This window comes from Kogia breviceps, chromosome 17 (assembly GCF_026419965.1).
Source record: "Kogia breviceps isolate mKogBre1 chromosome 17, mKogBre1 haplotype 1, whole genome shotgun sequence".
Classification (NCBI taxonomy): domain Eukaryota; kingdom Metazoa; phylum Chordata; class Mammalia; order Artiodactyla; family Physeteridae; genus Kogia; species Kogia breviceps.
This window is the reverse complement of record NC_081326.1, coordinates 64,228,857-64,245,377: the sequence shown is the minus strand read 5'-3', so window position 1 is coordinate 64,245,377 and position 16,521 is coordinate 64,228,857.

The following is a 16,521-nucleotide window of genomic DNA, read 5'->3' as shown; positions in this document are numbered from 1 at the left end:
TTAGAGCTTCAGCCATCAGATCCGTGTTCCAAGCAGCAGCAAAGAGCCAGGAGAAAGAAGAATGCTCCCTCTCCACTTTTAGGAAACTTCCCAGCCCTTCCACTGGACACTTCTGCTTCTATCTTCTCGGCCAGAACTTTGGTCCCTGGTCATTCCTAGCTGCAAGAGAGGCTGGCTGATATTGTCTTTTAAATTTATTTATTTATTTATTTATTTTGGCCACGCCACAGCCCACAGTATCCCAGCTCCCCAGCCAGGGACTGAACCCGTGCCGTCTGCTGTGAAAGCACAGAGTCCCAGCCACTGGACTGCCAGGGAACCCCTAGATCTTGTCTTTTAGATCACTGGCTATGCAGCTAACTAAAAATTGGGGTTCTTTAACTAAGAAGGGAGAGCGAATAGACCTTAAGAGGTGACTAGTAGCACCTTCCACAAGGATGTGAGATATAAGCTGGAAGTTAATTAAGAAGTAATTGTCATAATCCAGGGAGAGATGAAGGGGGCCTAAGCAAGGGAGAGGGTGGGGAGGGGATGGAGAGGGGGCTGCACACATCAAATGTCTGGGTGTGAACTTGGCAGGACTCGGTGAGGGACGTGGACGGGAAAGGAGGGCCAGGAGTCAGGAAGGTTGTTCACGCAGGCAGGGAATATATAAGATATAAAGAGTTGTTTTTTTTTTTTTTTTTTTTTTTAATTTTTGCGGTATGTGGGCCTCTCACTGCTGTGGCCTCTCCCGTTGCAGAGCACAGGCTCCGGACGCGCAGGCTCAGCGGCCATGGCTCACGGGCCCAGCCGCTCCACGGCATGTGGGATCTTCCCGGACGGGGGCACGAACCCGTGTCTCCTGCATCGGCAGGCGGACTCTCAACCACTGCGCCACCAGGGAAGCCCAGATATAAAGAGTTTAAGGGAACACCATGAGTTCCACTGAGGACATGCTGAGTTTGAGATGCTTGAAGGACAGCCAGAGATGTCCCGTAAGCAGAGAGTTGCATGTTCAGGAGGTCAGGAGAGAAATCTCTGCCTGAGAAAGCAATGTGGGGGCATCAGCCGTTGGGCAGCGGAGGGTCCTCAGGTTGAGAATGTAGAGGAAGGGAGTGGGGGGTCAGACAGAGCGACAGGCCAACATCAACATGGAAGGAGCACGGGAGGCTGTCCTTTGTGAAGTCATCCAAGTGTGCGAGAAGAGTCGGGGGTATTTACACCCTTGGATGGCTGTGTCCCTCTGTCGAAGCAGCTAACAGGAAGCCCCCTCTCATAGCTATACTCACTTGGCCTTCAAGTCTGGAGCTAACGATGGCTCTTTGAGATTATTCATCCTAGCATACTGTACCATTTCCTGTTGGATTCCCTTAATCCTCCCTTACTTTTGTAAACAATGTCTTCATTAAACTCTCCTTAATTACAGAGATGATAGAGATAGATAAATAGATGATAGGTAGGTTGGTAGATAGATAGATGATAGATAGATAGATAGATAGATAGATAGATATAGGAGAGAGAATAAATAAATGGATGGGAGAATGGATGGATGGATGGATAGTAGATAGATGGTAAGAGGGCAATTTAGAAGGAACAGCGGAGGCGGCAGGGGAGAAACAGCAGTCAAGGGGGAAGTGAAAGGTGACCCCAACGTTAGTTAAGAGGAAGCTTGTGATGCATCCATTGGATTTGCCACCAAAAGGTCGCTGATGACCTGGCAGAAGCCAGATTGCAGTGGGTGGAGAGGAGAAATCAGTGGAAGATGAGGAAGTGGGGACAACTGCTTTCTCCATCACCTCCACCTAAAAAGGCCTGGCTCAAATGTCACCTCCTCCACAAACCTTCTCTGAACCTTCCTCCTTCCCCTGTGGCCCTGAGCATCCAGTCAGCCACCAGCCACAGAACAGTGGCTGAGCTCCTCTGGGACCCTGCCACATGCCCAGTGCCCCACACCATGGAAGGTGCCTCCCAGCCACTCAGCATCCACTAAAGGACCGCAGCCTGCCCGCCACTGCCCGCATCTGATTCCTTGGCCGTGAAAACATGTAGGAGCATCCAATGGTCATGGACATCTGTCTTTCGTACAATCTCCAGGACAGAGGTGGCCTCTGTTACAAGATAATACCACACTGTTCTGGAGGCTCAGTAAGGAGGCCCAGCTCACGGCCTACATCTGTCACTCAGGGTCAACTCTGACCCCTTGGACCAAGGCTCCATCACCAGCAAAAAGAACTATACATAGCCAGCCACGAAGCTGACCTTTACAGGGCACTTCCCACGTGTTGGGTACGGTCTAGCATGGTGCTTGTATCATGTCCGTTAACCTCATAGCAACTCTATGAGACGCATTCTATTCTTACCCCATTTTATGGGACTCAGAAAAGACCGGTCCCTGGAGTGATTTGACATTTTCAGATCCAAATCTCTCTTCTTGGCAAAATCATGAGGAAATCAGTATGGTCAGAGAAGGCAATTAGCACTTTTGCTGGGCACCTTCTATATCTAGGAGCACCATCTGAGATCAGCTCCGTGAGGGGGAGTATTTTACAGATAATCAGACTGAGGCTTAGAGAGGGTAAGTGTGGCCACGTGGGTTAGTGACGGAGCACGGAGCTACGATGTAAACCCAGGCCACCTCTTTTGTTTGATCTGCTTGATAATTCTCAACTCGGAGAGGCAGGTGATATTATCCCCACAACGCGGATGAGAAAACGAAGGCTCAGGCAGCTTGGAATGACTTGGCCAAAGCTGCCGTGAGACAGGAGGGCTAGGGAGTGGGTAGCAGAGGAGGAACACAACGGGGAGAGCCGGCATTGGAACCCAGACCTCGGACTTTGAAGCCTGTTGACGCCAGGTGGGGAAGATGGGATCGAGAAACGGAAGTCTTCTCTCTGCCACGGTCCCTGTGGCTTTTACACCCCTCACTTCTGTGCCTCAGGCAGGGTGAGCGTCCTCACGCCAGCCTCCGTGCCCAGCCCTGCCCGGGTGGAATAACCTACGGAAGTGTCAGGCCTGGGAAGGGTTGGCTTGTGCGATGGAGCCATTCGCAGGCTAATCCCCTGAGCTCCGTGCCCTCCATCCAGAAAGGGAGGAAGCCGGGGCATAGCCCTACTGTCGTCGCCTCCTCTTCCCTGATCCCCTCTGCCCTGGCAAGGCCATCCCTCTGAGCTTGTGGGATATGTGGGAGAACAGAGAATGGCTTGGGTTCCTGGAAAGCTGATTCACTCATCTTTCACAGAAAAGAAAAAGACAGTCTTGTTTTCTGGACCCAAGTGGCGCTCGCCCTTGCACAATCCTGCCCTTTGCATCTCCGGGGTGATACCCAGGCTGGAAATCTGTGCCTTTTGAGACTTCAGACCTGTCCACCCTCCCCGATTAGTAGCAAAAACAATCACCCACTCAGGGCCGTCACCCCAGGTCCTGCCTGCTGAGAGACACTTCCAGCTCCCAATCAGGAGCCTGAGAACAAGCTCCGTCGCCCACTGTAATGAGAGGAAGCCACGCTTTGATGGCTTCCAGCTTCTGAAACACTGAGAGTGGCCTGTTTCCGGGAAAGGGGAGGTGTCTGCCTCCCCTGGGAGAAGAATCGGGAGACCCCTCCACAGGTAATCTAAATAAACCCCAATGCTTTGGGACAGCTGTCTTGTTTGCTTTCCTCCAGTCGTGAATACACTGGACGAAAGCAAACAAACAAGCAGGAACCAGAGTCAGACAGATCTGGATGCAGATCCTGGCACCAGCATATTGCTCTCTGCCTTTGGGAACCCTCACTTCTCTGAGCCTCAGTTTTCTCACCTGTAAAATGGAGTTGGTTATCACAACTGTTGAAAATGACACCTGGGGCTTCCCTGGTGGCGCGGTGGTTAAGAATCCGCCTGCCGATGCAGGGGACATGGGTTCGAGCCCTGGTCCGGGAAGATCCCACATGCCGCGGAGCGACTAAGCCCGTGCGCCACAACTACTGAAGCCCGCGGGCCTAGAGCCCGTGCCCCGCAACAAGAGAAGCCTCCGCAATGAGAAGCCTGCACACCGCAACGAAGACTAGTCCCGCTTCTCTGCAACTAGAGAAAGCCTGTGCACGGCAAAGAAGACCCAACGCAGCCAAAAATAAATAAAATAAATTAATGCGTTAAAAAACAAAATAAAATAAATAAAAACACGGAGAATGCTCGCTGAAGAAATCAGCACTTAGGACTCCATGCCCCCAAAAGCAGCAAGATGAAGTTCAGAGAAGGCAGAGAGCTCACTGGGGCACAGAGCTAGTAGGAGGCAGAGTCAGGGTGAGCTTCCTCTCACCATTTAATAAACTACCTCCAAGGGTCACCCACCTTGGTTCCATTTTACCCAGGAGCTCCTCCTGTCCCTTCACTGGACTCTAGAAACCAGAGACGTCAGTGACCTCTGTACCACTTTATATTCAATCACATGTCCCATTTGATGAACATTCAGACCCTTGACATCAGAAGAACTGTTTTCAAAAGCAGATGCCTTGGCCCCATGCCCCAGCTCGGGATTTCTCAGGGAGGTTCCAAGCACGCCTGTTCCTGAGAAGGGCAGGTCTGATGCGGAACCAGGGCCGGGAACCACCAAACCTAATATTAACCATAGGAAGTAAATCCTGAGCACCTGCTAGGTGCCAAGCAGTGTCACCGTGGTTAACCTTGCCGCCACCCGGCAAAGTGGGCTTTCTCAGCTTCACACTGTGATGAGGAGGGGGATGCTCCTAGAGGTCAAGGGGCTTCCAGAGCCACAGCTGGTAAGAGGCAGAGGCAAGCTTTGACTCTGGGCCTCTCTGATTTCAATGCTCAGGATCACCGGGATCCCTCTATGTGTAGACCTACTGTGTGAGAGCCTTAGGGTTATGGGATGAGTCAGGCTCACGCCTGGTCTGGGAGCTGACACCTGAATGGGGTGGCTGACACATCAACAGTTATCTCTAACACAAAGCTGCTGAGAAGAAGGAGAAGCAGAGCCTCCAAGGGCTGTGAGAGTCTAGTGCTGACACTGGGGAGGAACCAAGGAAAACTGCCTGGAAGAGGTGGCGTTTCAGCTGGGTCTTGGCTGATCTCTTGGTTATTTCCATCTGTCACACAACATGCCTGGCACTATGCTTGGTCCAGGAGATAGAAAGAGAGACAGGACACGGTCCCCGCTCTCATGACGCTTGGGAGTCTCCTGTCCAGCCTTCTCAGCACGTCCCATTTTCTCTGCAAGCCCTCCTTCCCCCACTCTCTCTGCTTTCTCTGGTGCCTCAACTCTCCCTCGCCCTGCCCTGAGGTTCAGAGGGCCCTTCACGGTGAGCCAGGCCTTCTTGGTCTTCCAGGAAACAGGGTGCTCCAGGCCCAGAGCCAGGGAGGGAGAGGCCCGAGGGCCCCGCCAAGGCCGAGGGAGTAGGAGGTGAGCTCCAGAGCCAAGGGGTGAGTCACTGCACCCAGACACCCAAGAAAGGGGGTAATAAGACCCACTTGCCTGGGAAGTTGGGAAGAGAGATGAGATAGGAAGGGAGAGTGCTTTGAGCTCCTCGGGAGAAAGAAACCATACACAGGGCCAGGGTATTATTACCTGCTCCCATTAAAGGGGCACCCATCTACCTACATGAAGAATCATTAACCTGTCCTGTCCTGGAATTTTAATATAATTGCATTTTTATTATTAACAGATAAGCCCATGACATATTCCAAGACTCAATTTGACATGTTCATACTCCCCTCTGGGCTGGCTAGGGGGTCTCCTCCCCCTATGTAGCCAGGAAGGAGAGGCTGAGCCTCCTGGGACCCCTCAGCTCCCCGGGCCCCGGCGCCTCCCCACAGAGGTTTGGCACCGTCCCCTGGCCCCCAACTCCATCGTCCAGGTTACCTTTCCCCTCGGTGCTTCATACCTTTCCTGCTTCAAGCGTTTGCCCACAGCTGCCTTATCTATCCTTCAACTAAGGACCAGGAGAATTTAGCCAAGTCCTGCCGGGCGCCAGGCACTGGGGAAACAAAGATTAGACACAGTCCTCGCCTTCAAGCGGACGCGCGCACCAGGACATTTCATTCATTCGCCCAGCCGCCTCTGCTCATTGTACCATATGCACCGGGCTCTGTGCCGAGTCCTCTGAGCGCCAACGTGGATACACACAGCCCCGCCCGCAGGAAACACACCTGCGAGGGGAGACTGCCCCCGAATCAACCAAAGAAATGCGTCCCAGCGTGCTCTGTAATGAGGCAATGCCCCAAGTGACGGGGAGACAAGGCGGAAGGAAGAATTATATCTGCCTTCAGGTCGGGCTGGCGGAAGCTTGTCGTCCATGCCTGAGGACGGCTGCCCAGAGGACACAGACATGGGCCGGGCCTCGGGCTGCTTGGGGAAGCAAGGGCACTGCAGGCGGAGAGAACTGTGGGAGCGACGTGTGGGGAAGGAAGAGATCGGCGTGCCTGGGGCTGGGGAGGAGCCCAGCGGGCTGGGGAGGTGGGGGCGTGGGGAGGAGGGGTAGAAAGGAGGCTGAATGCCCAGCAAGGGGCAGGTTGGGAAGGGCCTCAGGCCAGGACTCTAGTAACAGCAGAGTTTATGCACCAACCCAGAGCCGGGCCCAGGTGAGGCGTTTTCTTAGCAGTCACTCAGGAAACCCTCCCAACAGCCCTCGGAGGTGCTATTACCGTTCTCTTTTTCTGCTGGAGACACTGAGATCTGGAGCACCCAGGCTGCCCAGTTAGTAAGAAGAGAAGCAGGCTCAGCGGGACGCTGGCTCTTACTGGAAAAATCAGGGTCTGACTGAGGGCAGCAGTGAGGGGGGCTTTGGCAGAGGGAAGGGAAGCTGCAGGCTCCTTGGGGTAAAGTGATGGGGTATCTTGTGCGGAGCAGGATGAGGGCAGGGGTCTCCATGGGAGGAAGCAGCAGCAGGTGGTGAGGGGGGGTGGGGGTGGGGCTGCAGGAAGCCCCGGGGCTCCTGGCAGAGCCTGGACCTCCTCCACAGGAGAGTGAGATCATAAAAGGGCAGAGCTGGAAGCAACCCTGCAGAAAATCTTCTGCGGAGTAGGGACTTCCTAAATCTTTAACCGAGCTGCCCCGTCTCTCCTCTAAGCCATCCGTACTCTAGTTCAGGTCAATAGCATCTCTTGCTTAGATGCTTTCTATGAAGCCCATATCCTCATCATGTCCCAGAAGGTTCTGGGTGGCCTCTCTCTGGCCCCACCCCCCCTACTCCTCACCTTCCCACGCCAGTCTTGTTCCCACCCCACCCTGGACTCCCTTCACTCTGGCCACACAAGACTTCAAGTGTCTTGCAAGAGCTAACCTCTTTCTGTCCCTGGAGCTTCAAGCTTGGGACACTGCCTGCCGTTCCTCCCATTTCCAGGCTGACCCCTCATCCTTCAGGGTTCCGCCCTCGCCCACCCGCCTGCTGCCTCCCGTCCCCTGTCCACCCCCTGTCTGCCCGATCAGCCCTGCCCTAACCCTGCGCCCTTTTCCAGCTCACGCTTTCCTCACTTGTCATATTTGTTCACCATCTGGCTCCCGCACAACTTTGTGGACTGGACTCTTTCCCTGCCCTGCTCCCCGAGGCTGCGGCGGTACCTGGCACAGAGTAGGGCTCCGTGAAGTATTTTTTTGGGTGAATGAATGAGTGAACAAGAGAAAGAAGGAGAAAACGAGCGCATGTGTGAGGCCCACGTGCTGCTCTCTGCCTTGTGCCCCATCCCCTTGCCTGGCCCAGCCTCCTGTCTTCTGACCGGAAGCCGCCCTTAGTCCCACGTGCTCCGAGAAGGCCTCCCGGGGCATCTGTAACACGAGGAGACACTCCTCCTCACAGCGCCGTAGGACGTGCCGTCTGAACGTGACGAGGCTTCGGTAAGTCCACGGCAGCCCGTGGGCTGCCCTCTGCTCTGAGCGCGTCCCTCTCGCCTCCCCTGCTAAGAACACAGCTCACCAAGGCCTGACACTGGGCTACACAACGACGCCAGGTGAGGGAGGTAAGGGGCCCTCATGCCTGAAGGCGAGCTCAACCACCAGAAGGGCGGACTCACTGTAAAGCGCGGTGAACATGACACAGCCTCATACAAGTACAGCCCAGCCTCCTTTCCTTCCCTGTACTGACTGAACACTCTCTCCCCACAAGGGTCTGAGTTAGGTGGTACAGGAGAGGGAAACTGTGCTTCAGCCCTGATCCTTGTGCGCTAAGGGTTTATGGTCTGGTTACAACATAAGACCTAATCATAAGTCCTCACCATATAAGACTATCAGCTAAAGTGCAAGAGAACCCCACCTCCAGAATTCCATGTCTTTATCACTGAACAATCCCAAAGTCTGGCCCCATGCCCATGAGGCACCTGGGTGCTCGGTTCCCTTTCTCACTGGGCGGTGTTCTCTTGCACAGCACCATCAGCCCTGGATCTCCTGTTTCCATCTTTCTATTTTATCTTCTCCAGTAGGGGTGTGTGTGTACGTGTGTTCCAGTGAACTTGTCCCCGATGAAATGCACACGGCTAAAACCATTCCATTCCCAGTTGTCTACAGAATATGCCTTGGAATTGTTTTTCATGAGTGTTTGAACTCAACAGCCTGCCTCTAGCAAACTCATCCAATTGGGCGACACGGCCAAATGGCCAGGGAGAGGGTAAATGCTAGACCTTGGGTCCAAAGGCTTCCATGATTACCTGGAGTCCTTAAGCACACTTTCAAGGTCCTTTGATGGGCGAGGCAAAGGTGCTTTGGATACGTAGAGACCCCTGATACCATAGGAAAACAGATGAGTTGTGTAAGGTGACTCCCTTGGCACTCTTCAGGGCCTGAGGCGTGGAAATTGCCAAAACTCAAATTCTACCAGCCCCACCTGGAGTGGCCTGGATGATGAAATATTCTGAAGGGTTTGAGTTGCCTCCTCCGATAAGCTGAGCTAAAGCTAGCAGCCCAGCCTGCCTGGCGGGGGATCACTAAGACTTGCTGTGGTCCCCACCAGCACTCTACAGACCACAGCACGTCTCCCCTCCTTCACTGCCGCCAGCATCACAGTGAGTTACTTCACCGCTTCACTGGCCAAGAAAATGCCAGGTGGAAGCAAAATGTTGAAACAAAAATGGAGGCATCCCCACCCCGAGGCATGATGAAACACTTGCAGGTGCTTGGCACATGCGTGAGAGAGCAGGGGAGGTGGCTGCTGGGGCTGGGGACACCCAGCTGCAAGGTCGCAACTTGAACTTGAGTGTGCAATGGTGGCAGAGAGGCTGAGGATGGGGCGAGAAGGAGGCTTTGGGGGATTGGGGCAGCTGCAACATTACCAATGTGAACCAGGCACAGATTCCAGCAGTTTAAAAAGAAAATCCTTCGCAACGAATGGAACGGTGTGTGTGAACATGTGTGCGAGTATGTACGCATCTGTGTTTGTGTGCTAGAATGGTGTGTGTGTGTGTGTACCTGCGGGTATATTTGTCTGCATGTGTGTATATATGTTTGCACGTGAGCACAAGTGCAGTGCGAGTACTTGTACACTGAATGGTGTGTGAGTGGGTACGTGTGTGTGTGCAGGTGTGTGCGTGTGAGTGCAGATGTGTTTGCGTGTGTATGTGAACGTGTGTGCGTATCTGTGCATCTGTGTCTGTACAGCAGCCCGGAATGAAAACCACCGTGGAATAAGTCTCAAAAAAGATGGGATCTTATCCTGATCGGCCACATACAAGCTGTGCGACTTTGAGCAGATCATGTCACCACCCTGAGCCTCAGTTTTCTCATATGTTCTAGTTCCTCGAGCAACGCCTAGAACCTAATAACCACTCAGTAAATATTTATTAAATGAGTGATCGTTATTTGGGGACAATGCTGCCTCCTTCTTAGGGTTGACAAAGGTTCTTAGATGACAAAATGAGAAAATATAGGCAAAACTACTCTCTTGGTGCTTTGGCACATAATCGAAGCCCAATAACTCTTAGCCCCTCCCCCTCCCCAACTTCAGTTTTTTCCCCTCCTTTGTAGAAGGAGGTTGAAGGATGAAATGACGTATTAGGTCACATGCCTCTTGCAGCTCCCTTCCTTGGGCTAAGTGCCACTGATCATATTCTCGAGCCATTTCCAGGGACTTCTGAGTTCCCATTAAGTTAGATATTAGCCAGGCCTCTTCTGCCTGCTCTCCAAGATCGACAGTAATTCATTTGCAAGAATTAAATGCAAGATTGACTTTTAACGACTTAGAAATTTGAGGTCAACTTTGCTTTTGCAATGACCTGGAGGGACGGGAAGCGTGGCGAGTGAACTGGTATCCTGACCTTTCATCTGGTGGTATGCTTTATGGGTTACAATCCTGCAAGATAGGAATTATTATCCTCTTCATGCAGTTGAAGGGACAAAAGCTCAGAGAGGTCAAGTGACTGGCCCAAGGTCACACGACTCACTCCAGGGCACCAGCACTGCCTCCAAGCCCAACCAGTGATATTCAGAAGCTTCAGAAAGGTAAAAATCTCCTCACTCAGGCAGACAGAAATGAGGTCTCAACTTCTGAACCCACAAACATCTCAAAATCTCTGACCAGTCAGCCCCAGTTGAGTATTGGGAGATAGAGCCAGGGCCATGTGGCAATCAGAAAACCAGTCAGGTGGGACTGGAACGGTGCCTCTGAGGTATTTCACAAACACGGGGAACAAACACATTTGGTGTCGCAATCCTGGCCACCCCAAGCTGCCGCGTTGGCTGTTTTTTGAGAGCGGTCGGTGGATAAGGAGTTTGAGGGCTGACAGGCCGGGAGGCCCAGGTGGGCGGCCATCTTGGAGACGCACCAACCCTCAGGACGCACGGCTCCTTCAGCCCCCAAGCCCCGCAGAGTCACAGCCAGGTAGCTTGGCTCCCCGCAAAGTGCCAAGAGCTACTCTAGACCCCTTAGCAAGGTATCCAAGGCCTTCCACGGCCCAGAAGTAACCTGGACTTCAACTTCTCCCACTGTTGCCTCTGACAGACTCCATGATCTGGACTAACCAGCCTTCTGACTGGATCCCAAACATACATTTTCCTTCACTGCCTCCATGCCCAGGAAACAGACTATCCCCTGTCCTCAAAGAACTATTCATCCCATAATCCTAAAAACAAAAGTTAATTAAGACCAAATCTCTCTAGCTAGTGGGAAGCAGACGCGTCGCACGGGGAGATCAGCTCGGTGCTCTGTGACCACCTAGAGGGGTGGGATAGGGAGGGTGGGAGGGAGACACAAGAGAAAGAGGATATGGGGTATATGTATATGTATAGCTGATTCACTTTGTTATACAGCAGAAACTAACACACCATTGTAAAGCAATTATACTCCAATAAAGATGTTAAAAGAAAAAAAAGAATATTACATGTGTTTTCTGCCCTTAGGGAATAAATCTTCACGATGTAACTGTGGTCTTTGAAATGTATTCATTTCTGTCAAATTTTTTTAAATTATATATATATATATGTTATGTATAAAGTGTGTGCCACAAACACACTCTTTAATAAAAGCAGCAATATCAAATATATTCAAAGCAAGAATTGTGTTTGCATCTTTGACATAAATCACAGCAAGATCTTTTTTGACCCACCTCCTAGAGAAATGGAAATAAAAACAACAAAAAAACAAATGGGACCTAATGAAACTTTAAAGCTTTTGCACAGCAAAGGAAACTACAAACAAGACGAAAAGACAACCCTCAGAATGGGAGGAAATATTTGCAAATGAAGCAACTGACAAAGGATTAATATACAAAATATATAAACAGCTCATGCATCTCAATATTAAAAAAACAACCCAATCAAAAAATGGGCAGATCTAAATAGACATTTCTCCAAAGAAGATATGCAGATGGCCAAGAGGCACATGAAAAGCTGCTCAACATCACTAATTATTAGAGAAATGTAAATCAAAACTACAATGAGGTATCACCTCACACCAGTTAGAATGGGCATCATCAGAAAATCTACGAACAACAAATGCTTGTTGGGAGAGGGTGTGGAGAAAAGGGAACCCTCTTGCACTGTTGGTGGGAATGTAAATTGATACAGCCACTATGGAGAACAGTATGGAGGTTCCTTAAAAAACTACAAATAGAATTACCATACGATCCAGCAATCCCACTACTGGGCATATACCCAGAGAAAACAATAATTCAAAAAGACACATGCACCCCAATGTTCATTGCAGCACTATTTACAATAGCCAGGTCATGGAAGCAACCTAAATGTCCATCGACAGACGAATGGATAAAGAAGATGTGGTACATATATACAATGGAATATTACTCAGCCATAAAAAGGAATGAAATTGGGTCATTTGTTGAGATGTGATGGATCTAGAGACTGTCCTACAGAGTGAAGTAAGTCAGAAAAAGAAAAACAAATATCGTATATTAATGCATATATGTGGAATCCAGAAAAATGGTACAGATGAACTGGTTTGCAGGGCAGAAATAGAGACACAGATGTAGAGAACAAACATATGGACACAAAGGGGGGAAGTGGCGGGTGGTGCTGGTGTGATGAACTGGGAGATTGGGATTGACATGTATACACTAATATGTATAAAATGGATAACTAATGAGAACCTGCTGTATAAAAAAATAAATTAAATAAAATTCAAAAAAAGAAAAAAGAATTGTGTTTGAGCTATCAAAAGTACCCCTGTTTAGCCTAATATTGTTGCTTTTGAGTCCAAACATTTTCTTAATATGTCATGTTGATAACAGGAATTTTGCAATATTCAGGCAAACAGTATTCTGTTAGCTGGTGTGTAATATATGTCAGTTATAGAACTGATCGAGTTAAATAAATACTCAAATTTTTTTTTTTTTAAATGAAGACCAAATCTCTCTTAGCATTTCACAATGCCCTCTGGGATAATTAATGTAACTGGTATAAACCGCTCCGTAAACTCAGAGCATAAACACGGTCACATTCTACCGACTTTTCTAATTAATCTCTTAAGCACACATCTATATTAAAAGCAGTAAGTCCAGCATCTCCCTCTGGAGGTTTCCTCCCTTCCCAACAAAATTGTCCCAAAGCCCTGGGGACAGGCCAAGCGAAAACAAAACTGAGTCCTTGCCTTCACCAATCACGAAGGAACTGGAGCCTGTTCAGTTTACAAACTGCCCGGATTCTTGGCCACAAATTCCTACCACCACACAGGGTCACTGTTCAAACTCATGCCTCCGTAATTTCGTGGATACACACAGATGTCAAAGCCAAGTCCCCAGCCCACAGACAGGACCCCATGAGAGCTCTTAAAGTATAATTCTCCTAATGTATTTTCTCATACTCAGCTATTTCCCAGGGTATGAGAAGACAGCAGGAACACTAAGTCCACCCCTCACAAAGCCCTTTCTCCACGCCCCACGAGCACTGCAGGAAACACCTTCCATCTTTGAAATTTCCAGATAGGGAAACATCTTTTTATCCTTCTCACAAGAGCATGGGGGCTACTTGTTATGTCCCTGCCCTGCTCAGGGAAGCTGGCCTTGGTTTTCTGCCTGTTCCCTGATATACCTGGCAACTTCCTCAGTAAAGAAGAGAATAAACTTTTGCCCAAGTTAAATTTCCAGCAGGACCCCTCCTTTTAGGACACCTGCAACATCTGCAGCGAATTTCAGCGTCACAAAACTGCTCCCAGCCATAGCTAGAGGATAGTCATTATATCCAGGAAGGGCCTGTTGTCTACCAGGTTCTTTGATGCATATGATCCTGGTCAACCCCTAAGACACCGGGAGTGAAGCATCTCGAGCTACATTTTCGGGGGGAGGAAGAGGAGACTCAGAGCTACTCGGCTATAAGATGCTTGAGCTCTCCCTCCCGCCCTGGAGAAGACACAGGGTGTTCCCCCACCCCCAGTAGTTTACTGCAAGTGAGTTCAAACTAAAGGAACCAGCCTGAGCAGCTTGAAAGAGATAAAGCGATCACAAAAGGGCAGCCGAAAGGGTGTGTGAGGTCGAAGAGGGAAGATGGGGAAGGAATGGGTTCATTTTAGCCTCTAGAGCTCAGCCTAGCACATAATAGGTACTCTATCAATATACACGCATATTAATATGTACACACATAGAGTTGTAAATGATATCATGGATACTTGTCCTGGATATGGCTTAAGCACCTGTTCTGTGCCCAGACCTGAGGTGGACCAATAAAGCACAAGGGCTGATTCCAGCACAAAACCTCATCTCTGAGCTTACCATTATGGAGAAGACTCACTTCCTGATTATTCTAATTTAATGTTGAAAGAGAAACGTGATTTCAAAAAACTAGAGAAATGATGAAAAGAAAGCCCAGGAGAAGAAAATGCTAATTTCCACTTGGAGAAGCTCAGGAAGGCTTCCTGGAAGAGGGAGCATTTTAGCTGGGCCTTGGAATACACATAACAGTAACAGCAACCATAATCCACTAACTACTGTTGACCACTTGCTCTATGCCAGGCACGAGATAAGCCCTTCTTATGTATATCGTCTCATTTAATTCTTCCAATATCACCTCTTTAATTCTACAAGGTTAGGGCTGTTGTTATTCCCATTATACAGGTGAGGACACTGGGTTACAGTGATAATGACAAATCAGTAATGGTCAAAGCAGATATTGAATTCCAGGTGTCTCTGCCCAGTCAGAGGTGAGGCTGGGACAGAGAGGGAGAAAGAAGTATGGCTCCTCCAGGGGGAGGACTCCTCTGGAGTGGACTCCCTACGGGGAAGCAGGAAGTGGGAACATGCAGGAAGGGGAGAAGGTAAAGCCTATTTCTGTTTCAAAGGCACAATCTCCCTGCCTACCACTAAACAGCAGCACAATGAATAGCAAAGCTTGTCGCTTGCAGAACAATTAAAGAGAGAGATTGGGACTGTTTGCTCCAAAGGTTCCTGAATGCAAGAATGGTTAGAGGGGACTTGGACAAAGGAGCTCATTTTCCCACCATTAATAGCTACACTTACTACGGGCAAGGCATACACTAGGCTTTTGCAAGCATTATTTCATCTTAATTTTCCTAGAAACACTCTGATAATTATAGATAGTATCCATTGATTGTGAAGCATGTGCCGGCCATTGTTCTAGATGCTTTTATATTTTTACACTCATCGGATCCTCACAACTCTACACAACACGTATTATTATTATCACCACTTTACAGAAGAGAAAACTGAGACATAGAGCAAGTAAGTGTTTATCTCAAGGTAACATAGGGGGTAAATAGAAGAACCAGGCTTTTGAACTCAGCAGTCTGGCTTCAGAACTCATGCTATTCACCATTATCCATTCAGCCCTACGAAGAAGACATTATTACCCACGTCAAATAAATAAGGAGGTAGAGGTCCAACAATATAATATGACCTGTCCAGTAATTTTGGTGGCAAAACCATTAGAACCCAAGAGCCACACTACTAACCACTTGGCAAGAGTAGCCCTCTGACTTCTGGTGTGCAGTGCACATGTCACTTCTCTCCCTGCCTCCGTTTCACCACCTGGAAAAGAAGAAGAAGAACTTTGATATTTTTTAAGAGCCTGGTCAACTCAGACCTCCTGGGACAGGGTGGGAAGTTTGAACATCCCAGAGTATCACCTGAGTATGAAACCAGTTGTTTTCTGCCAGGCAAACCACAGCTTAACCCTGAGCAGCTGCTCATTTGCATGAGGATAATAAAGGGTTCCTGTCACCACTCCTCGTCCACCCCTGTGGCAGAGTCTCCAGTATGGCCACCAGTAGTTTCTCCCTTGTCAGTACATACATTCTGCTCCCACAGCAAGAGGTGAAGTCTATTTTCCTTCCCCTTGACTCTGGTCTGGACTTGTGATTTGCTTTGCTCAACCAAATGTGGTAGAGATGACGTCCTGGGACTCCTGAGCCTGGTCTTGAGAGTTTGGAGAGCTCAGTCTCCTGCTTCTTAGAAGGCAGCTGCTAGGCTGTAGGGAAACCAAGCTAGATGATGAATGATGAGAAGCCACATGGAGGAGAGAGGTCCTGAGGATGAGAGGTCCCCTTGGATGTTCCTGCCCCCGGCAAAACCCAGCTGAGTATAGTTACTTGACTAACCTTGGTTACACCGCATAGAGCAAAAAAGTGCCCAACTCTGGGGAGAAATAATAAATCTTTGTTGTTTTAAGCCACTACACTTGGGAGTGATTTATTACACAGTAATTGAAAGAACCCCATTTCTTCCACCTTATCTTTTTTCACCACAAAAGATAACTCCATAGCTCACAGGTGTCAATGTCCACTGGCTTATGGCATTTAAGTGTTCTCATGCCTTCATGACTAATGGACAGGTTCCTACCTAAGGCAAAGGGCAGTGATGTGGCTTCTTTCATTCAGTGTGAGCATCTGCCCGTGCCAGGAATAGGTTGGGGTCTAGAGACCCCCAGATAAATAAGACTCGGTCCGTCCTTCAAAAAGCCAAGTTTGGGGAATAGCCGAGTGCCTCTCATCACAACCCAGAGTGATGGGGTCAATTCGTTCATTCGTTCAACATCTTATGAGTGCCGACTACACGTCAGGGACTCCTACTCATCTGTACCAGTGATCAATGAACAAAGTGCAGAGCCAAGCCCTCATCCACCTTATATTTTAAGGGGATTTCATTCCAATAATCACAG